The 24,429-nt window shown below is 37.4% G+C and overlaps 1 protein-coding gene across 3 annotated transcripts in view; it reads right to left on the minus strand.

The window, feature by feature from the left end:
• The window catches only part of LOC122807296 (collagen alpha-1(VII) chain-like), a gene marked incomplete at its 5' end in the record, with an annotated part of 1,562,855 nt that overhangs the window by 882,127 nt on the left and 656,299 nt on the right, over positions 1-24,429 (minus strand).

The following is a 24,429-nucleotide window of genomic DNA, read 5'->3' on the forward strand; positions in this document are numbered from 1 at the left end:
CAAAAAAGTATCTTGTGTACTATATGACATGAAATCCACTGCTGTTAATCACAGCTCTATGCTACAAATTCTTTCTTCTACTTATAACGCACAAACACACAAGTACATATATATTACACAAATACGTGCACCTTTATGTTTTCATATCATATATATTACATGAAATAACATGCATTGTATTATACTGATCACTTTAAGTTAACCGTAACTCTGTAGTATGTATGTCATGAGCTTGTTCAAATGAAATTTTAAGTCTTTAGCATCATTTTAACTCTTGAACTATCTGTATAGCTTCTAAAGCTAGAATACTTAATGGATGTATTCATTCTGGACATATTATCATCCCTTTCGGGCACTTCTTGGTATACAATAGTTTTTCTTGGAAAATGGACTTTAGGATCCTCTCTCAGCAACTCTTGACTGTTACAGTTCTCATAGACTCATTCTCGTAAATGCACTGTTTCTGACAAGTCTGGTTTTCCACCTTCCTTAAACCGTGATTCCTTCACTTTGTAATGATTTTCTGGCACCAGTAATGCAGATGAAGTTGGTAATCTGACTTTCAAACTTCTTCCCTTTAACAAGTGAGTGACTGAGAGACTGAAGTTTACATTCCAAAGAGATAAGTATAAAAGGTACAGAAAACAATTATAAACTAAAAAAATGAACCCATTTATGCAATCATATATTTACATGAAAAACATCAAGTCTGATCAATGAAACAGACACCCACAAGGGCAAAAGTTAAAAAAATTTTAACCACAAGTTAAACCAAAATTTTATTAAAAAGCGGGCCCAATGAAAATGAGCAGTAAAAAAAATTTTTAAAAGAATTTTTCCACTTTTAGTCATAAAAAAAACCAAAAGGGAATCTTGAAAACAAAACAAAAAAAAAAATTTATCCTTTAAATGCAAAAATCTTTTTAATAACTCTTCTAATTTTTTCTTATTTTTAAAACAAAATTTAAATTTTAAAAAGATTCCCTTAAAAAAATTAAATGATTTTTGTTTTTAATAAAATAAAAAATTTTAAAAATATAAAATTTTAAAAAGAATTTTAAAATTTGCTATTTAAAAATTTTAAACTTTTTTTCCCCCGTTTATCTTTCCCCTTTTTTTTTTTTTTCAGATTTCAAAATTTTAACATATTAAAAAAAACTTGTTTTTTTTAAAAAATTTTCTCCTTAATTGGGAACCCCGAACTAAAATAATCCGCCGGAAAATTTTTATACCCAAAAATTTTTAAAAATTCCTTAACATTTTAAAAAAATTTTTTTTTTCCAAAAAATGTTTTTTCCCTCAAAAACCCCCTAATAAAGGTTAAAACTTTCCCTTTTAAAATTCCTGATGAAAACAAATTTTTCTGCCAGTGTGAACAAAATTTTTTTTTTAAATTTCATAAACCAAAGTTTTCATCCTGGTTTTTTTTCCAAAATTTTGTCTTAATAAACCCAAAAATTTTCCCTAAAAAGTTTAATTTCAAATTTTTACCCAAAGAAAAAATTCAAAAACCCTTTTTCCCAAAAATGTATTACCATTTATTTTTCAAGAAAAAATGTCTTTTTCCCCATGTTTTAAAATTTAACCCTTAAAAAATTCCCAAAATTTTTAAATTTTAAAAACCTTTAAAATAATTTCTTTTAAACCATGTTGACATATAAAAAGGTTTAAACCCTAGACACTTTTTCTTTTCAATTTTCTATTGCCCTTAACTTTTTGGGTTTTACAAAATCAAATTTGATCCTTACAATTTAACCAAACCGTTTTTCCCCTTTTATAAAGTAAAAAAAGTAACATTTAAAACCCTCTAAAATTTTTCCTTAAAAAAAAGCTTTCACAAAATTTCAAAAAAAACATTTTACTTTTCCCCCCCAAAATTCACAAAGCAGGGAATGCTTTTAATTCCCCTTTGGGTTTCCCCAATTTTTTTCCTTTTAAAAATTAAAATTAATCATTTTCCCCCCAAAAATTTTTCAAAATTTTGTAAAAAATTTCCATTTTTATTTAAAACATTGAAAATTTAAAACCTTTTTTTTTTCATTTTTATAAAAAACCCCTTTTTTTTTCTGGTGTTTTAAAAAAATTTTTTTTTAAAAACCCCTGTTTAATTTAAAAAACATTCTAATTTTTTCTTCATGTTTCCTTTTCAGTAATAAAATAATCATCCTTACTCAGATCAAAATCATTTTCATTAAAGTTTGTTGTTCCAGCAAAAAAATTGTTATGAGATGCAGAGGAACTACAACCGGGGTGGGAGAGTCAACAGGAGAGGGAGGTATTGAATTTTTGTAACAATTTTTTTGCTGGAACAACAAACTTTAATGAAAATGATTTTGATCTGAGTAAGGATGATTGTTTTTGTACTGATGTTAGTTTTGTAAACATGGAGGATGAAAACGGAATTATGATGGATTGTTTTAATATTAACAATGTGAATGACACTTGTTCATATCCTATTGTGACGGTTGAGAAGCTGAGTGTAAAAGCTATAGACGTAGGTAGTATATCCCAGCCAGATAGTGATAATAGTGGAATAGTAGTTATAAAAGGTGCAAACCACCAGTTGTTAAAGAAAAAAGGTTATTGTATCTACAACTACACTGACTTAACTATAAGTGATGTGCATTTTGATGTATTTTCAAAAGGGGTTAAGTTTGTACCAATGTTTAATTTGGATATAGCTAAGACTTTAATGGAATTGAAATTGTTTACTAGACAAATGCATCTAAAAATGTTTTTTGCAACTGAGGGAAGAGGTGCAGAGCATGTTATTATGGATGCTTCCAATGGTACAAGTGTTTTAAAAAGGAAAAGTACATTTATTCCCCCTTTTCACCCGGAAGTAATGGGCTTTGAAAGACTAGTGGAATCTCAGATAAGGAAGAAGCTAAATGGTGTTTATGTGTGGCAGGATAATCTCTCAGCTCAGGAGAGGGAGCTGTTAGATTCCCTTAAAAAATCTGGCAATTTAGGTTCATGAAACCGGACAAAGGAGGAGGGATGGTAATAATGACAAAAATTGACTATATTTCTGAAATATCTGCACTACTGAACAGGGATGAAACATATGCGACTGTTTCAAGGAGTGAAGTCAACAGAGCATATTCTAAAATTGATGTGTTTTTATATGATGCATTGTTCCAGGGTAACATAAATGAGGTTGAATATGATTTTTTAACTGTAAAATTTCCAAAAATCCCGACTCTGTTTGGAATCCCAAAGGTGCACAAAGGAACAGATAGGTTGCAGTTTAGACCTATAGTGTCAGCTAAGGGATCAAAGACAGAAACCCTAGCAGCATTTATTGATATTTCAGTCAAACCAGTGGTAAACGCAGTTGAGCACGTTATCAGGGACTCATGGCACTGTCTTGAAAGGTTTAAGAAATTAGAGAAGGTTAATTGTGATTTTGGTTTTCTTACAATTGATGTTGTAAACCTTTTCTCAGTCATCCCACATCAGGTAGGATTGGACATGTTCTATGAAGCTATGGTAGAAAGTGGTTTGACTGAAGGATCTAAGGCCAATTTTTTGTTGGAATTGATGGAGGTGGTTTTGAAGAATAATTTTATTTCTTTTGAAGGTGAGATATTTCAACAAGTTTTAGGTGTTGCAATGGGTGCTAAATGTGCCCCAGTTTTTGCAAATGCAGTTTTGCTGACGTGGGAAAGAGAACATATTTTTGCATCTAATAGGTATTTTGAAAACATACTTATGTACAATAGATTTTTAGATGACATACTGATTCTATGGAAAGGGGATGAAGAATCAGCTAATGAGTTTATTGAATTTTTGGGGAAAACAACAAATTTTTTGAAATTCACATTCCACTGGCAGAAGGATGGGATCAACTACTTGGATTTGTCAATTTGCAAAACTGAGGGGGGTTTTACAAGTAACATCTATAGAAAGGAGAACTATTTGAATTCTTTGTTGCATTTTACCAGTTGTCATCCCTTCCATCAGCGGAAGGGATTGATTAAAGGGCAAATGGTGAGAACATCGAGGTTGGTCAGTGATGAGGTAGTGTTCAGAGAGGAATTATTTAAACTTATTGGTATGTTCCTGGATCGTGGGTACCCTTTAAAGTTGTTGCTTAGTATAAGAAGAGATGTGCTCAAAGAAAGGGGTGGTAAGTATGCCCCAATTTTACTTACAGGGGTAACACTGGTTAAGGAACAGCAGGCCGATACAATAGGAATGAGAGGTGAAGTACGTTTAGTGCTAAAATATAATCAAAGGACGCCTGAAATAATTGAAATTGTGAAAGAAGTTTGGAACCTATCTTTGAGTGAAGAGATTAAAAAGATTATGGGTTCAATGCCAGTAGTTGTATATAGTAGGGGAGAGAATTTGAAGGGCATTTTGGAAAAGAAAAGTAAGAATAATTTTAAGTCTATCATGAAGAAATGTGGCTTTTGCACATGGTGCAGATTTGTTAATGAGAGCACATATGTCTGTGTTAGTGGGTATAAATATACAATTCCATGCCCTGGACAATGTAATTGTTGCACAAAGAATTTGGTTTACTTGGCTACTTGTACCTCCTGTGACGCTTACTATGTAGGTAAGACTATAAGGAGGCTACGTGATAGGGTAGCTGAACATATGAGGTCTATTAAAAAGAAAGATATGCACAATGCACTTTATTTACACAGCACGAGATGTATAGAATTCAGCAAATTTGTATTTTTTGTTATTGGTCGTGTCTTGGATTGTGGGGAAGGGGGTGATGTAGTAAACAAAGTAGGGGCATTGGAGGCAGAATGGCAGATTAGATTAGATGCCTGTAGGCCTCCCGGCCTAAATGACCATATTTCCCTGAAACCTATGTTAAAACTCAGATCCCAGCAAATTTGATGTATTTTTAATATTCTTGATATTTATTAATGATGTATTTTGATAATTTTATTTATTTTGTATATTAGAAATCAAATGACACATATACATTTTGGTAAGAATGTTGAAGTAACATTATAGGAGGTTTTAATCTTTTAATGTATTTTTAAATATTTGTTAAATATAATACATAATAGATTAACATAAATATAGTAAGAAGTTAATAATGTATGGAATTATTTATTAATGTACATTTATTAAGGAAAGGGAGTAACTGTTTTTTAATTTTTTTAAGTGTGTTTAAGTATGGGTTTTATTACAATGTCATCATATTCACCATATTTAATTAAGGTGTAATTAAGGTTTGGTGGGTGGTATCATGCTTAACCAATGGTGGAAAATGTTACTGTTTAAAAAGCATTTGGTGTGCTTCAACAAATGACTCTGATGAAGCCGGATTGTTGGCGAAAGCGTTTGTGTGCTTAGTCTGTTATTGCCAGTCTGTCTTTGCTAATAAAATTTTATTTCGTTGGTAACCTGTTGGTAATCCGTTGGATGGTTATTGGACTTTGTGGGGCTTTATCTATTATACTGATCACTTTAAGTTAACCGTAACTCTGTAGTATGTATGTCATGAGCTTTATATGTCATATATTGCACTTTTGCACTTGTTCTAATGCAATTTTAAGTCTTTAGCATCATTTTAACTCTTGAACTATCTGTATAGCTTCTAAAGCTAGAATACTTAATGGATGTATTCATTCTGGACATATTATCATCCCTTTCGGGCACTTCTTGGTATACAATAGTTTTTCTTGGAAAATGGACTTTAGGATCCTCTCTCAGCAACTCTTGACTGTTACAGTTCTCATAGACTCATTCTCGCAAATGCACTGTTTCTGACAAGTCTGGTTTTCCACCTTCCTTAAACCGTGATTCCTTCACTTTGTAATGATTTTCTGGCACCAGTAATGCAGATGAAGTTGGTAATCTGACTTTCAAACTTCTTCCCTTTAACAAGTGAGTGACTGAGAGACTGAAGTTTACATTCCAAAGAGAAGTTTCATAGGTTTTGCTTTGGCTTTCCTAAGAGTTATCAGAGACTAAAACAAAGACTGAAAAGGTCACACAGAAAAAAGCAATTAGTAAAAACTAAATGAAAACTCCATCCAAGCTAGAACTTCCACTGAGTGACCTGTCAAACCTTTTATATGAAAGGCATGCAGAATATATACAAATGACCCTTATGAACATCAGGTGTTTCAGCTATATGGAATTCTCCAAATTCTAATGACTTATTTCTTTTTAAATCATTTCAATGAACAATTTCAGGCCAATAAAGACAAACCCCACTAGCTGTGGAAATGCAAATTTTAACCTTGTTATGCCCTAAGCAGCACATGTAACTAATTAGAAAAACACAGGACTGTTATGCCCAGCTGATGTCCATTACCATTAAGGTAACTGCAAAATATCCCAGTTAACAAACTAAAACAAGATTGAAAAGGTCACACAGAAAAAACAATTAGTAAAAACTAAATGAAAACTCCAGCCAAGCTAGAAGTTCCACTAAGTGACCTCTCAAACCTCTTACATCAGAGGCACATGGGATATATGCAAATTACCCTTATGAACAGCAGGTGTTTCAGCTATATGGTGATTCTGAATGCCTATGACTTATTTATTTTAAGTCGTTTCAATGGACAATTTCAGGCCAATAAAGCCAAGCCCCACTAGCTGTGGATATGCATATTTCAAAACGACTTAAAAAGAAATAAGTCATGGGCATTCAGAATCACCATATAGATGAAACACATCATGTTCATAAGGGTCATTTGCATATATCCCATGTGCCTCTGAAATAAGAGGTTTGAAAGGTCACTCACTGAAGTTCTAGCTTGGCTGGGGTTTTCATTTAGTTTTTACTAAAAGTCATCAGAGGAAATTTCATAGGTTCATAGGTTGGTACTAGGCTATCAGCCCTAGGGCCTATACAAGCCTAGACGTAACAATTCCCTGGTTATTTCTTCCCACACTATTTACTTTCCTGGACCCCTGTCTAGCAGGGTGACTGATGTGATCCCCGGGGTGAATTTTCTTTCTCCAATTCAATCATCAAGGTTCCTTTTGAAGAGGGCCAAAGAGGTGCTCTGCTTGACATGTAAAGGCAGTCTATTCCAGAGTCTGGGGAGTCTCTGGGTCTGCAACCTATCCCTCCAGCATGTTTTGTTTACCGTGATGACAAGGTTTAGATCCCTGGAGAGTGTGGCTCTGAGAGATTGGGATTTCTTTAAGTGTAGTATGTCCAACAGCTCTGTGTTTGACATGGCCTTCTTTGTTAAGCAGAGATCACCTCGGAGTAGATGATATGCGACAGAGTATAGCTGGAGTTTTTTAAGGCGGTCAGCATAGGGCATCTGCTTTAGGCCTGTGATTCTTTTAGTGAGGTATTTCTGCAGCCTTTCCAGTTGTTGCAGATGTCTTGAGAGGTACATACCAAATGGGGTACTGTATTCTATAATGGGTCTAATGAGGGATGAGTACAGTGAAACAATGACCTCCTTTTTTCTGGATGAAAAGCCCTTAGTGATGAGGTGTGCCACATAGAAGGATTTCCTGACTGTTGTGGCAATGTGGTTATTAAAGGTGAGACCACTATCCACCTGTGTCCCTAGGTCTCTGATCACACTTGCGGTGTTTAGTGTACTGCCACCTATGTGGTAATTCACGGGTACATGTTTTTTCCCAAAGGGGATAACTATACATTTCTTGGCATTGAGCTTGAGCCCATGGCTCTGGCACCAAACATCTGTTTCTGTAAGGCCCTTTTGTAGAGTATCCACATCATTTGGGGATTCAATAATGGATCCCAGTTTGCAGTCATCTGCAAACTTTGTTAGCCAGAGTCCCTTAGTGTTGGCCTGTACGTCAGAGAAGTAGATGCCAAACAAGAGAGGTCCCAGGACTTTCTTTTCAAACATGTAATGTTGTGATGAGTTTTACTGCAATGTCCTGTATTATTTGAGCCTTAGGTGGGCTCTTCTGAAGGTCCCCTTTTCTCCACTGCAGTGCTTCCATTTAGGGATATGTGGGGGTGCATCCCCATGCAAAAAAAATAGTTTTTATAGTTTTTTTTAATCACTGTTTCTGGATTGCTTTTTTTGATAAATGGTGAGAGGAAGAGTATGCTGTGATGTGTGGTAGGTAAATACTTTTGCTATTACTTTTATACATCTGATTCCTCACTGTTTGAAGTATCACAATGGATAATGGGGTGTACCTGTTATATGTCTGAATTCATGTTCATGCATAAATCTTCTCAATTTCTGACTTCTGTACTGCAGAACATTGTCAAATATGTATACCCCTTGGTCAATTCTGATTGTTTCTTAAACACAAACTTGTCTTTGCTTAGATCTTGGCTCATTAGCAGCAGTACAAAAGAATTGCCTGCTCACACCCTTGTTCTCCCCTCCCCCTTCCCTGTTTAGTATCTTAAGCCAATCCCAAAGTTAATAAATATTACCTGTGGCAGGCACAATTTTTAAAACTACAACCACCCTGCTACAGGCCCCATGAAGAGCTCAGTGTCTCTCCAGTAAGTGTTTTACAACTGTATATGCTTATTTATGTTGAATTGTGTTACACAGGCATCTAACATGATTTATGCTTTATTACTGGAGGTTACTATGGCATGCTAGCATTGTGTTTGTCTGCACCAAGTTGTTTTTAGTATAATAGTGTGTACTATCTGTATAGTTGTACCTTGTTAACTAATATTATTCCTGTATATGTGGTGTACGTAGACAGCTCATACTGGTATCTAATTATTTTTATATAATTGTGGTGTTAGTGGTGGATAGAATCACATTAGAGACCCAAGACAGAGTGCTGCTTGCTATATTTTTATCTGTGACTGCATACCTGTCAGCTGAGGCCCCTTCTCACTGATCTGTTTTTCCAGTTGGCTCCGTATCTGCATATACCAATAGTTGATTCAAGACATATTTTCCTGTATGCAGTAGCTATTTGCTCAGTTTGTTTTGTAATCTTTATAATGCATCCTTACCATCTCAAAAGTGCTTACTCCTCTCTGTACTCTTCTTTTCTAGACCCAGCACCACTCTAAGTATTCAGCTGCTGTGCCACCTTTATCTTTTATCTGACCAGTGGATACACTGTTATAAGAAAAGCACAGTCCGGGTCTGAACTGTCTGCAAACACAAACAGCTAAAGTTAACTTTGTGCATGTGTCTACCTGTTTGAGCTAATATTCATTATCCCCGGGAGAGCACTCTGCCCCCCCCCCCACACACACACACATTTACACTCATCTTTCATTTCTCTTTTATTCCCTTCTGTTAGCAAACAGTATCCATAACTGATCAAATACCATGTGTTTGTTAATTTAAATTGACACCACAGTAGCATACTGATACAAGGTTATCCTGTTCTTCCACCTGAGAAATGGTTAAGAAAACACTTACAGCTTCATTGCAGTCCTTGGTCAACTCTCATTGTTTCTTAAACACAAACTTGTCTTTGCTTGGATCTTGGGTCATCCCGCTCCATTCCCCATCAATATGCTTGGGCTCACTCCGCTCCACTCCCTGCCCCCATATCCCACCTGCCCCCAATACCTGTAATTTAAACTTGACCAAGCCACATCCACCAGAGTTCAACCCACCAAATCTACTTAAGTAATTATAACTAACCCCTCCCATTACAAATTACTACCTATCTACAATAATTTGCAATCACACACAGCAGCAACTACCCAATAGAAACATACCCAGTAAACACCTCAAACATCTCATACATAACTTCTAACATTGAATATGTGACATTAAAATCCACCCCTCCTACACTAAAACTTCCTACCACATTAACACAAACTATCAGTATTACCTTCTCGGGTACCCATACCCATACTTTACATTTTTACTAATATCTACTTAATCCCAAACTCACTCCCCATTATATCCTGAATAGTCATCATGTCTACCAAACCTCTTTCACTTCTAACTCAAATACTACTACTTATTACCATTTCTTACCTAACCTATCTCACCCAACCACTCAGTGCAAATCACCCACCCCAATTTCATACAACTAACCCATTCTCCATGATGCACACATATTCCTCAACTTGCATATCATCCAGTCTCTACCCCTTCAATAATAGTATGTTCTTCACCTACAAACTCTTACCTAACCCCACAAACTCTACTCACATCTATATTAGCCACATCCCCATAAAACCTACACCTCATAGATTACATACCAAGCAACTCAAATACCTCTTCTGCCATCTCATCTCTATCCTTCTCTCTGGTGACATTCACCCAAACTCTGGCCCTTCTCCCCCCACACATCTCAACCTCCCAATCCCATCCTCTTCCTACAACTGGTAAACCCCTCCATTTCTCAGCTCTAAATGCTCAGAGCATATGCAACAACATTCCTAACTTCCATGCCTGGCTTCTCCATAACCAACTCGATATTCTGGCTATCTCAGTAACCTGGCTCAAACCTCATATAAAAGACTTTGAACTAACACCACCCAACTACTCCATAATTAGGAAAGATAGAACACATAAAAAGGGAGGGGAGTCGCTCTCATCTACTCATCATTCCACTTAGTTACCCCCTATACCAAACCTATTCCCAAATTTGGCAAGGCAGAACTAATTCCAGCCCTACTTCATATAAACAAACATAAACTTATATGCATAGTCTCCCTTTATATCCTTCCTGGAGACAATGTCTTAACCCTTGAAGATATTCTCTCCTGGTTCTCTAACAACATCACTAATGAAACTATAATTCTGGGGGATGTTAATATTAACTGGTCAACAATTCAATCTCCTACAAACTCACTTAAAATAAACTTGTACAACTTCACTCAGCTTATTAACTCAACAACTATGCCTTCCAAGAACTTCCTTACTGGATGCACCCTGGACTGGATTCTAGTTTCTCATCCACATTACATCTCTGATAGGCACTCTGCCCGACCCATTAGGTGACCACTTACCCACTTTTGTCCACCGTCTTCCCTCCTGCACATAACTAACTCATACCTACACCTTCACTCACTGTCTAAAAAACTTTAATCCTAGCACATTCTCAAATGCACTGAAAAAAATGAACTGGAACCCACTAAAAACCCTTCCCATAGAAAATGCTGTTACCTACTTTAACTCAACTTTCCTCAACTTGCTTGACTTCTTTGCCCCTCTGAAAACAAAATGCATGAGAAGCAATCCTGTACCTTGGCTAACCAAAAATACCTTACTAGCCATGCAATTCTGGGATAAAGCCTGGAAACGCTACTCCAAAAATAAAACTATCACCACCCTTAATTAATTTAAAACACTTCATAATAAAATAAAAAAGTATTATCTCAGACTGCAAAGCCTACTTCTCTACACTCCAAACCAACCATAACACCAACCCCAAAAAAATCTGGCATGGAATCTCCTCCCTTCTCAACCCTGGCAAAAAAGAAAACCCCTGCCCTGATCCAGATGCCTCTGAATTGGACTTAGCCACCCAATTTAACACTTTCTTTATCAATTCCATCATCCTTTACTTCCCATTCAGCTTCCCCACCCTTATTTCCATCTATCCGCCCCTCCACTAGCATCTCCTGCTCCCCACCTCCTCCTTTCTCCTTCAACCCCATCCCTACAGCCACCATAAAAAAACTTCTACTAACATTAAAATCTGGCTCCAATGCCCCTGATGATATACCCTCATATTTCTTAAAAGTTGCCATAGAAGGCATAGCTCTTCCCATCTGCATTCTTATAAATAAATCCATTGCTGAATGTCAAGTTCCCCAGCTCTGGAAAAAGGCCTTTATTATTCCACTCCATAAAGGTGGTAATAACAATAATATCACAAACTTTCGATCTATCGCTATCTTATCCCCCATTTCTAAACTTCTCGAAAAATGCATCCATCCACAACTTCTGCCTTACTTCATAAACAACCAACTTCTAACCCCTACTCAACATGGTTTCAGACCCAGCCACAGCACTAACACAGCTCTACTCTCCTTCCTAGAAACAGTTAATAAGGCCGGTGACACTGGCTACATCATGTCCACTCTCCTCCTTGACCTCTTTAAGGCATTCAACACTATCTCTCATAACCTTCTTTTCACTAAACTCTCCAAACTAAATCTATCACACTCCTCTATTAACTGGTTTACCAGTTACCTCTCAAACAGGCAACAAGCAGTCAGATGGAAAAAAGCCACATCCCCTTTTCTCAGTACTCCCACAGGTGTCCCCAGGGTTCAATTTTAGACTCCCTTCTATTCAATATATTCATAAACGATTTCTACCAAACTATCCCAAATGCCAACCTTGTCCAATATGCCGATGATTCAACAATAATCATCTCTGCCTCTTCTATACCCATCCTAGTTAAATTAACCCAAGATGCCTTCTCCTCCACTGAGCAATGGATGATGGACAACCATCTAGCACTCAATGCTACTAAAACTAAACTCATGATATTTATGGCTTCCAAAACACCACCCTAGATAAAACCTCATTCTCAGTCACCAGTCAAAATAATACTCCTCTCGAAGTATTCTCTAATGCTAATCTACTAGGAGTCCTGATCGATGACCAGCTAAAGTTTTATAATCATCTACAAGTAAATATCAAAAAAACACAGAAAAAAATATGCATGCTTTGCTGCCACAACCGTTACATGTCTCCCTCCACTAGGCTCACCCTCACCAACACTTACCTTATCCCATCCCCTCCTATATGGTGCCTCTATCTTTACTAACCTGCAATCATTCCTCAAGACTAAACTCTCCTCTTGCTATAATAAAATAATAAAATTTGCAACCGGCCATAGATCCCATCACTACACTGCCCTACACCAACTAAATTGGCTTGAGCTGTCTAATTACCTCATCTATATTTAACTTGTCCAAGCACACAAACTTATTTTCATCCCCCCCTTCTCTCTGTCCCTCTCTTGCCACCACCTTCAAAATGCACCAACCAAATAGACTTTTGAGTTCTAATTCCCAAAATCTAATTGAACTGCATAAACCTGCCCGTCCACCAGGCAAACATCTAATGTCCTTCTCTCTAGCATGTCATTGGAATTCCCTCCCACCTCTCATCCACACCACCAGCAGCCTCTCTTCATTCAAAACCTTACTTCACACACACACTTAACTTCACTATGGGAATGCTCTTGCTCCCACCCCACATAATCTCCCTACAGTATAGCTACTCTGTATAAGCTATAATTCACAATAGCCTCCCATTGTTTTGTACCCCTAATAAACTCTAGGAATTAGCATAACTCCTAGATTGGTACAATTCAGTAGCCTAGAAATTAACTGCATGAATTAGCATAACTGCTAAAAAATTTAGACTGTTTCTGTTATTGCATTCTGCTAATATGTTCAACTGTTAAAAACTCTGACTGTTTGTAAATATTACTCTTATTGCATTGTACTAATATGTATTTTTCTATTTGTTTAATTTTGCTTCATTTGTGCACATTACATTTCCCTCATAACTTACTCATGTTAAATCTGTAATTTGTAATTTTCTGGAGCTTTTTCCAACAGTACTCCGTTGAAAATGGGCTCCTCATGGCCCAATGGACTATCCTGGGGAACAAACTATAAATAAATAAAATAAATAAATAAATAAATTGAGACTACATACATAAATGCATTAAACACACCTGCACTTGGTGTGTCTGTCAGCTTGTTTCTAAGAATTTAGAATAACAATATGACATACATTAATTCTTTCTGCACATATGAGATACATGACTTGTATATAAAATGGACTAAATCGGTGGCCATTTGACTTTATACAAAAAAACTGTCCCTCACTATCAGGGTATACATGGAGCATGCTCATCAGCATCTCTTATTCTGGACTGGTGGTATGGAATGTACTGCATATGGCCCAATTCTGCACAACTTATTCTTTATGAGCTGACATTCCTCTAAAATACATTGTGTCTTTTTTTGCAGCTTACACTTGTCAGATATGATTCATGTATCCTCTCAAGCATTTATCTTATTAGTTTATTGGAAATTAATATTTTGTCAGTTTGACAATTACGCCTGGGTACAACTTATTTCTTTCTTTAAAGAAAAGTATGGCAGAATTTCTTTATTCACTGATGATTTTTTTTGCTCAGGTCCACCTCTCACTATAACTTCTTTCTGTAACAATATCTGGTAGGAAGTGTCAGTACACTTCTGAAATTCTTTACATTTCTTTCATTGGTTTATATAGCAAATCTTCATATTTCTCTGATAAGTATGTTCTGGGCATAACAGATAAACTCTCTCAATTAGGCATCACTCTGTATGTTACCAGATGGGTAGCTAAGTGGCTCACTGATAGAACCCACCTATTCAAAATAGGGGAAGCCACCTCAAGCAGTATACATGTAATAAGCGGTGTACCCCAGGTTCGGTCTTGGGGCCTCTGTTATTAGGGATATACTTTTCTGAGGTGCAGACCAAAGCCAGTGGGCTATGGCTGACCAAGTTTGTAGATGACTGCAAGCTGGGCACTGTCATCAATTCCACTAGTGATGTGGACATCCTCCAAGAGGGTCTCACCCAGAAAAATGACTGGTGCCAGAAACATGGCCTCAAGCTGAATACCAAAAAATGCATCTCCATCCCCTTTGGGGAGAGTGACATCCCCACAAATGATCACATTAATAACAACGTCCTAGGCATGCAATTAGTCGTGAGGGATTTGGGCAAGCAGGTTGATAGTAACCTGACTTTTGAACATGATGTTGCTTCTGTTGTAAGGAAAGTTTTCTACATGGCCCACCTCATAAGTAAGGATATCTCATCCAGGGACAAAGAAGTCATAACATCCATGTATTTTTCCCTTATAAGTCCCATTACTGAGTACAATGCCCAGTTCAGCATGTACATCTCAAAGCACATGCAGCAGCTGCAGAGACCACAGAGGTTCCTCATCAGGAGAGTCCAGGGCCTAAAAATCTACCATACACAGACAGGCTAAAAGCCCTATCCCTCTAATCAGTTTCATAGAGATTACTCAGAGGTGACCTCTGTCTGGCATACAAGGTGATCTCGGAACCTGCCTTGATGGGACTGCTGCATATCCATAAGTCAAGCTCCACTTAAGTGACCTGCACTGGTCTGTGACATGAATAGGACTTGTTTGTGGGACAGATTTGTGTTCCAGAGACTACCCCATCTGTAGAATAGACTCCCTCCCCACGTAAAACAGGGGGGTCTATATTAGGTGATCGAAACTTTAAGTAATCGAATACCTAAAGGTAGAGACCTAAACAGCAAAAGCCGTAAACATCAAATGGCCACTTCCGTGAATTCTTTCATAGGAAAAGAATTTACTTGGCCTTTATCAGGAGTCTGCCCTTTTCTCCACTGTAGAGCAATCTAGGAGTTGGTATATTTAGTTAGGGGGGGTGTGCCCCCTACATGGGGGGTTGGGGGGGTTGAAGTCCCCCACTCGATTAGGGTTTGAAAATTTTTTTGTCCTTCGGCCAAGCGAATTCTTTCCCTACGAAAGAATTCGGGGAAGTGGCCATTCGATGTTTACAGCTTTCGTTGTTTTGGTGTTGAGCTTTAGGTATTCGATTACCTAAAGCTTCGACTATATAATATAGACCCAAGCGGGGTACCTCTTTACCCCTTTCTAAGCGCAACCTGGATAACTGAATATGAAACAGAAAATACATCCCTGGGATTCTACCCGTGTCCCTGCTGGGCAAGGGCATCGGGTGTTGACTTGTTTAAACATGGGCTAAACTCTTGGCAGGACTTATAATGGCCTCAGGGCCAATAGCCAAGTAACTTTCTATGATCCTATGATCTTATATTTGCTTTGTGTTGTTCCTTTTACTTTCAGATAATTCTTCCATAGATTAAGTAACATCCTCTCCTATTTCTGAAAATCCCTGTGCAATGACTTTCTGAATTAAACAATGGTTTTATTCTGCTTCCACCTTAACTTTTTTGTTATATACATATTCATATAATTTCTTTCATTCATATGTTATATATTTTGTTTTATATATAAATATATATATATATATATATATATATATATATATATATATATATATATATCTTCTGTGTATCTGTTAATGCTCTTCCCTGACAGGCAACATATTTATTCTCTTCTTGGAGCACAGCTCTTGCACAAATCTAACTAGCATCTGTTTACAATGCAACTGATTTATTAGCATTATAGTAATTTAAAGTCAGTGTATCTGTAACCAATTTATTGAGTATAGCAAAGTTCTTTTCCTGTTTTTAGTTCTAGTTCCAAGCTACAGTCTGCTGTAATAGCTTTCTCAGAGGCATAGTTATCTCAAATATACTAGGTAAACACTTTGCAAGATCATTTCTAGAAACCTCTATAATATCTGTTTGTTTTTTGCCTTTTGTATTTGCACAACTCATCTGAGTTTTTCTATATCAGGCTTTAGTCCACTATGGCCCATGTCTTTTAAACTTGTGAGTCTTATGTTGTCATTTAATGTGGAATTATGCTGTCTTAATATACTCAGCAGCTGTTATCAGTCAAGTCATATGCTGTTATTGAGTCTGCTGACCCAAAATGAACAGATTACGTATTATATGACAATATCTTCCACAACAGTGGAACGCTTGGAACATGTTTGAATTAAAGATGTACCAAATAGACTTCTAAGGAATCTATACTAGACTTATATGGAAACAATCCTAATTTGTGTATAATAATGAAAATAACTTAGATTTTACATAGTTTAGGACACTTCTTCCACTGTAATCATTTGGTATTGCTGCCTTTAGTCACATTATTCAGATTATTCCAGCATAGACAAAAACAAATCTTGTCTTGATTCACAACAATAAATACAATATTTACTCATTCTTTTGGGTTCTGGTGCTCCTTTATAACACTAGTGCTTTCCATTCACTTCATAGGTTCATAGGTAGGTACTAGGCTATCGGCCCTAGGGCCCATACAAGCCTAGCCAAAAAATGTACCCTGGCTTTCGCCACCTAAGAAAATTATTTTCCTGTGCCCCTGTCGAGCAGAGCCACAGAAGTGATCCCCGGGGTGAATTTCCCATTTCCCATCCAATCATCAAGATTTTTCTTGAAGAGTGCTAATGAGGAGCTCTGTTTGACATAAATAGGTAGTCTGTTCCAGAGTATGGGAAGTCTCTGGGACAGGAATCTATCCCTCCAGCATGTTCTGTTTATTGTGGTGACAAGGTTAAGGTCCCTAGAGTGTGTAGCTCGGAGGGATTGGGATTTCTTTAAGTGGAGCATGTCCAACAGCTCTGGGTTTGACATAGCTTTGTATGTTAGGCAGAGATCGCCCCTGAGTAGGCGGTATGCGATGGAGTAAAGCTGGAGTTTACTGTAACTTCAGTTACTGATTCTCTGTTATCTTCCTTTAAGCATGTATCAGTGACACAGTAACATGATTTATGTGCGTTCAATGTTTCCTAAATAGCTTACTAAGCCAATAAATAAATCAGCATAGACATGCATACTATCACTGCTATGGCTCTGCTAAGAATTTCAGATGTCTCCATAACCGTGTAACCAGTAGTCTATACAAGCACTTTTTTTGTTTTGCAATGTAGATTTGTTTTTTTTTTTCATTTCTAGCTTATCACAAGTCAAATGGTATGAAGTATTTAGAGTATACTTTAGGACTCCTACTTAAAAAAAGAGTCCCGTTCTCTTATTTCTATATTCCCACACCAGTAAACAAGATAATTTTGCTAATGTTTTGCAAACAACTCTATAGTAAATCAAGCTTTCAAGCTACCCATGTCTCTATTAGCAGCTGTGGTACCCCCACACTGTTCTGGTGTATGAAACCAGAAAGCAGCAAATATAACAAATGACAGCACTCAAGAACCATGATGGAAATCACAGCAAACTAGTTTTGCCCACCCATTGGGCTTCTTCAGTGAACATAAAAGCAATCACATTCCTGCAGTTGCTCAGTCACATAAACTTCAGTTTCCCACACAAAATGCTATGTGGCTAATGTGAATGCTGCAAGCATGAATAATATAGCTATGCAAGTACTAATCATATACGTAGGCATTCAAGATAGAGGTCTGTTTAGATAAATAACATCTCCAGATTAAGTAAGTGAGGTGGAGAAAGGACACGTGAGTGCAGTTATGAGATCTGTCCTAAGTGAGAACAATAAAAAGACTGTTATTGGGGTAGGAAGATAAGCTGAGAAGGATACAACAGGAAGGGTGTGATAGGGTAGTAAAAAGAGAAAGAGGTATGAAGGAGTAGAAAAGTGTAGCATGAGGTATTATTGTATTAGCAAAGAACTATATTTTCTTAAGAAGAGAAGAGTTATTTATGTAGCCAGTCTGAGCTCTTTATGTTTGGTCAGCCAGGAGGGTCTTTTTGCAAATTCTGTAAGGTGCAGTGGCTCAAAGGCTATTCTGTGCTTATTTGGATTAGATTTGAGAACCATGACTGCCTTGGCTAAATGGGTGTTATAAGAAATTAGTTTTGCTCTTTTTGTTTTTTACATTTTCAGAAGTTTTGGTATGAGTAGGAAAACATACAGAAGCTGCTTTGTTCAGGGGTTGGAGTACCTGAAGCAGAAATTCCACAATTGATGCCAGTCCTTAGCAGCAAACAAATCCATCCTCAGTGCTCCCATTTCTGTAGCATTGACTGATAAATGTTGCTTGGTTGTTGTGTAGGTTGGTGAAGGATCTATTCAAATCTGTCAGTTAAATTTGTTCAGAGGGAATGTAGGTGGCTAAAAAATGTAGTTCCTGCACCCAGGCCAACTCTTTTGCCATCATGGTCAACCTGCATAGGGTGCAGGAGTGAGTTTCATCTTATCTGTTAATGTACCACATCGCTGTAGCATTGTTTGTCATTATCGCCATAGACTGCCTGGTATAATCCTAATGTGAAAACCTGTACAGCAAATCAAGATTACAGTCTCTTTCACGTTAATATACTGCTTTTAAATGAAATGAGCAAAGGCAGCTCTGGTCAAGGACTGAGTGATCTCTGAGGGCCACAGCGGTCATCCAGGCTGAGCATGACTTGTTATGCCCACCATATAAAATTCTTTTTGACAGCTTGGAGGAGAAGAATCACCTGATCTAATAAGTCAGTTTGTTGTCCTTAATACTTTTTAAGTACCAGTGGACTTTTCCCATGTGTAACCTGAATATGGGAACAAATAAAAAGTGAGTGAGATGTAAAGACCCTTGCTGTTAGGTGTCTTTTCTGGGGTATGTATGTAAAACTGATGCAGAATTTTTTTCCTCCAGAGTAAGAACAGCTTGCCTGCTCTAGTATCCAGTACTGCCTTCAAGAAGACCTTGATAGCAGATGTGGTCAAACTTACATTTTGCAGATTTAGAAATATCCCTAGGTTGGTTAGGCAGAGAACAGTATTCGCTTTTGGCTGACTCCGTATTGAAATGTTGGCACCGTAAATGCCAAGTGCCTACATAGGATCATAGGAGGTTACTAGGCTAATGGCCCTGGGACCCTTAAAACCCTAGACAAGAGTTTATCCCCAAAAAAGAAACCTCAATCAGCACTTGTCGCTTCTGTCAGTGAGGGACACAGGTGGAACTCCTGGGATAAATTTGTAGTTTCCCATCCACCCATCAAGGCTGTGCTTGAAGAGGGTCAGTGACGTACTCTGTTTAATGTGTCATGACATGCCAACCACCCCCCCCAGCAAATTAGGAAGGGGAAGCCAGCAGTACTGCTCATTTCTCCCTGTTTGTCTTTCCTTTGTTTTGCTACCTGCCCCCTTCTTTTGCCACCTCCAAATGTGCTGTTTATTTTAAAATGATCATTTTAGCTTGAATTGTTATATCTTCAATGTTTGCAATGGAATACTCATTTTTGAGGCAGTTTCTACTATACCTTAGAAAAGGGTAGTAAAAAAGTTTTCAATGATTTCCCATTTTTTTTTTCACTTCCTACTTTTTTTTGAAGAAATCTTGGGAAAGAGGTGGGGCAAACAGCAGACAGATACATTGAATAATTGCCTCTTTGTTTTTTAATTAAAGACTTGCACCCTTAACCAGGCATGTCTATTGACAGCATTGTTTTTGGTTGCCCTGCTGCAAGTGTCTACTGCATCATAGCCAAATTTAATAGCATATTTTTCCACTTTTAGGGCAGTCTGAAATAATCAGAAAACCTGTCCTTCTGTCTTATCCTCCAGTTCCTTTCTTAGGTCTTAAGTTTCCTTGGGATTGTCCCATTGGTATTAAACCATAAGGGTTTGACCATATATATGGCCCTAATTCTAAAGGGTGGATGAAAGATATACCTTTTCCCTAAATGGTAAGCATCCAGCATTTCATTTCATTGGGAAGGGTTTGGATCCCCAAAGCAAGTTTGGCTCATGTGGCCAAATCCAATGCATACTTGTTAGATCTGTTACTGGACTATTATAAAGATATTTAGACTTTTCTTGGACTCTAAAATGATAAGCAGGCATTGGGTTGTGGATGGCTGGGAGTCTGGTATCCTTCAACTCAAAAAATAACATGTAGGATGGTAGTGGACATGCACTTCTCCATAAGTAGTTGACATAGAATTCTCCATACCCAACATTTCAAAGTATCTTTTCTAAGAATTTGATAATGCCTTGATGCTCACATCCCCACACAATTAAAATGGTATCTTATGGGATTCAAAGGGTCTACAAAAGGGACATAGAGAACCTGAAATAATAATGCCATCATCATTATAATATCTTAAAATAATAAAGAGTGTCTTTGGTCCAAGTGGGCCAGATGTGTTATGTCTTCAAGGTCAGAAGTAGTTGTATCTGTAAAATATACAAAGGCACCAGTGGGAATTAATTTCAGGTGGATATCTACCCTTGCGGCTATACATCTAAAGCTTTTGGACACCAGCGAAGTAGCTGGTATCCTCTCAACTCAATGAATTGAGAGGAAACGAATTGTGCTTCAGGGAGGTCCTAAAATTTTAGCCACAACAAAACATAGTTACTTTTTGTTTTGCACAGCTCACAAAGGGTGACCTGATGGCCTACAGAAAAAAAGTCTTCCCAAATAGTTACAATGCAAACATCAGTGACAATAGTAATAAACAATAATAACAATGATGCCAGTCAAGAAGTTACAATAAATTTATCCAAACTGCTTTACAAATTTCTCTCTGAAATTCTTTGGCAGCAGCTATATGACTGATGACTAGATGTTTGTTGCACCAAAACAAAGGACTTGGGAGGGGGGCACTGTCTACTCTCCCCTTTATGGATGAGCATCCTGCTAAGGTCTTTGGTTTGAAGGGGATATCAACTCTGCATTAGGACTGTTCAAAATCTTTGGATTTCTGGTCAGAAGTTCTGGCATCTGCCTACAGATAACTCATTGTCTGAGAAATTCTTATGATTCTAGACATGATATAACCAAACACCATGCAACCCGGACAACCAGTTAAGTCAAAAGTGAAAGGCAGTCAAAAGTAGTTATAAAAAACATGTATAACTTTAATGTCATCAGCAAACTTAGTTAGGCAGAGCCCTTTGGTATTGGCTGTTACTTCAGAAAAGTAGATACCAAACTGGAGATGTCATAGCACAGATCCCTGGGGGACTTCAATGGTGACTGGTCTCTTTGTGGAGGTAACGTCCTCTATTTTAATTTCCTGTGCTCTATCTGTGAGCCAGTTGGCAATCCAGTGGGTGACATAGGGGTTTATTCTCACTTTATTTAGCTTTTCTACTATGCCTGAGTGGCAAAATGTATCAAACCCTTTGGCCATGTTGAGGTATGTAGTGTGCATCATTTTGCCTTCATCTCTTGCTTTGGTGACTTTTTCAAAAAAATCCATTGGGTTGAGCAAACATGACCTGCCCTTGATGCTTCCCTACTTCCTGCTTGATTAGCTCCATGATAAATCTTTACATGACTTTGCATATGAGACTGGTCAGACGTATTTATTTATTTATTTTATTTTATTTTACATTTGTTGACCAGGCTAGTCCAACTGGATATATGTCCATTTTCAGTAGATGCCTGGGGAGATATGCTCCAAGGAAACAAAAACAAAATCATATAATCAAAAATTAATGTAAACAATGCACATTGCAGGTACAGTACAGAGAACAATCAAAGAGGTCAGAAGTTCATAACATAATGCAAAATATGCAGGTAGAAGTAGTACAGTACAAAATGCAGTTTCAATACATAATATAAGAAAAGAAGGCAGCTGATTATATACAATATATTAGTAAAAAAGTAGTCACATTAATGAGATTCCAGAAGATGTAAGTAATAGTATCTAGAAGGACAAGGTTTGTTGTTATTAAGAAAAAGGAACTTGATTACTGAGAAGAGGAGGGTAGGCTGAACCAAGTAAGAAGAGCTAGTTGATTAGTCAGGTTTAGTACAGGGGCACAACTAGTGTGTTTTGAGGAAAAGTTTCAGTTTGATTTTGAAAAGTGATATAGAGGGAAGAGAGGAAAGTTTGCTGGGAAGAAGGTTCCAGGATTTTCCAACATATTAGAGAAGAGAGAGTCCCCAGCCCTGTTTGATTTACAAATATTTACAAGAAGTTTATGTGACGATTGTAAGATCTTCAGATTGTTGTAGGGGATGATGACGGTAGATAGTATAGGGGTACTGGTAGATTGGTAAAGGGTTTTATGGGGAATGGTCAGTTGGTGGAATTTAAGCTGATTTTGTAATTCAAGCCATCCTAGCTGCTTTAGATTATAACAGTGGTGGGTTCTGAATGGGTTGCCTGTAGCTAATCTGGCTATGTTCTTGTAGGAGTTTTGCATTTTATTGAGGTTGTTTTTAGATAGGTTAATATATATGGGTGAGGCATAGAGGAGAGTAGAGATTAGATGGGTGTGAGCAATAGTTATTCTAGCTGCAGGAGAGAGGAAGGGTTTGATCCTGTAGAGAGAGCCTAGTTTTCTATTAACAGTTTTTAGAATATTGTTGATATGGGTGTCATTTAAGGTTGTTATCTATGGTGATATCTAGTAGTTTGGTAGTTGGACCTGGGGATATGAGAGTGCCATTATTGGATGTTACTATGAAATCTATAGTGGGGGACTTACAAGTAGGGGTAAAAAAGGAGGAGCTTAGTTTTTTAGGGTTCAAAAGGAGGCAGTGCTGTGTAAACCACTGTTCAACTGTGTTAAAGACCTTTTGGGTAAGGGAGTGAAGTTCAGATATCGATGTGGCTGAGCATATAAGTGTGGAATCATCTGCATATTGCATGCATGTAGCTTGGGGGATTGCTAACTGAAGGTCATTAATAAATATAGAAAACAGGAGAGGTCCTAATATGGACCCTTGAGGGACACCAAGGTTAACGGGCAGGTGGGCAGATAGAATGTTGTGCCAAAGCACAGCCTGTTGTCTGTTATCCAAGTAGGACTGGAACCATTTTATAGATATTGCATCTAGTGACAGGGATTTGAGGATATTTATAAGTATCTGGTGATTTACCACATTGAATGCCTTGGACAGATCTATAAACAGTGCAGAGTAAAGCATATTGAGGTTACGTTTTTTGTTAATACAGTCAGTAAAGGAAAGGAGGGCAGTAGAAGTGCTGTGGGAAGGTCTGAAACCATGTTGGAAAGTACAGACTTATGGGTCTATAACTGCCTGTGTGTGTGGATGACCCTCCTTATGCAAGGGAGTGACTGTAGCTGGTCTCCATTCGCTGGTTACAAAAACTGTACAAAGGCTGCGATTGAGCAGTGTTGTTAGGGGAGTGACTAAATCATGCTTCATGTTGTTTTAAGATGCATTCAGGGATATTGTCAGGACCCACTGATGCAGTATTGTGTAGATTTTTCCTCCCATGGATGACTGGACTGTTGCCAGCTGAATGTCAAAATAAAACAGTACTGCTCAAAATGTCAGGTCTCACAGTTCATGATTATTTCTATTTAAAATCATGCAGTTTGCTGATACTTTCAGCTAAGAAAAACAGTGGCCTAAACAAAATATATGATGGTCATCTGGGGATTCTGAGAATTACAGATCATGGTAAAGAAGCAGTTTGCTTCAGGGGTTAAGTGGGCAGTTGAGTGAGCAGATCATGCATTAAAAAAGAACCTGATATTACTGAACCATTAATAGTCAGGAAAATGCCAGAAAGCTCTTTGCAGAAACAAGGTGTATACAATAATAGTTTGTTAGTACTATTTATCTAAGTAAATGGAAAATGCAAAACTAACATCATCATAAAGTCTCTATTTGTCCAGTATGGAATAGCAGACATTCTGTTTATAGAAAGTTGTAGGTTCAGACACATCAAGTGTAGCCAGAAATTCACCGATACCAACTGTTAGGCTAAGTACCATGCCCCCATAACAAAAAGTCTGCTCAATAAAACACAATATGCTTGTCTATCCTTTATCTCTTACAAATGGGTACAGCTTGGTACAGCTTCTGATTGGCATTGTAGTACACGGCTTATGACCCACGATTATGTCACTGATGGGACTATAAGTGCCAGACAACGTAGCCACTGCAACTACAGAAATGAAGAAAAGACAA

This window comes from Protopterus annectens, chromosome 7.part0 (assembly GCF_019279795.1).
Source record: "Protopterus annectens isolate FY-2018-M chromosome 7.part0, PAN1.0, whole genome shotgun sequence".
Classification (NCBI taxonomy): domain Eukaryota; kingdom Metazoa; phylum Chordata; order Ceratodontiformes; family Protopteridae; genus Protopterus; species Protopterus annectens.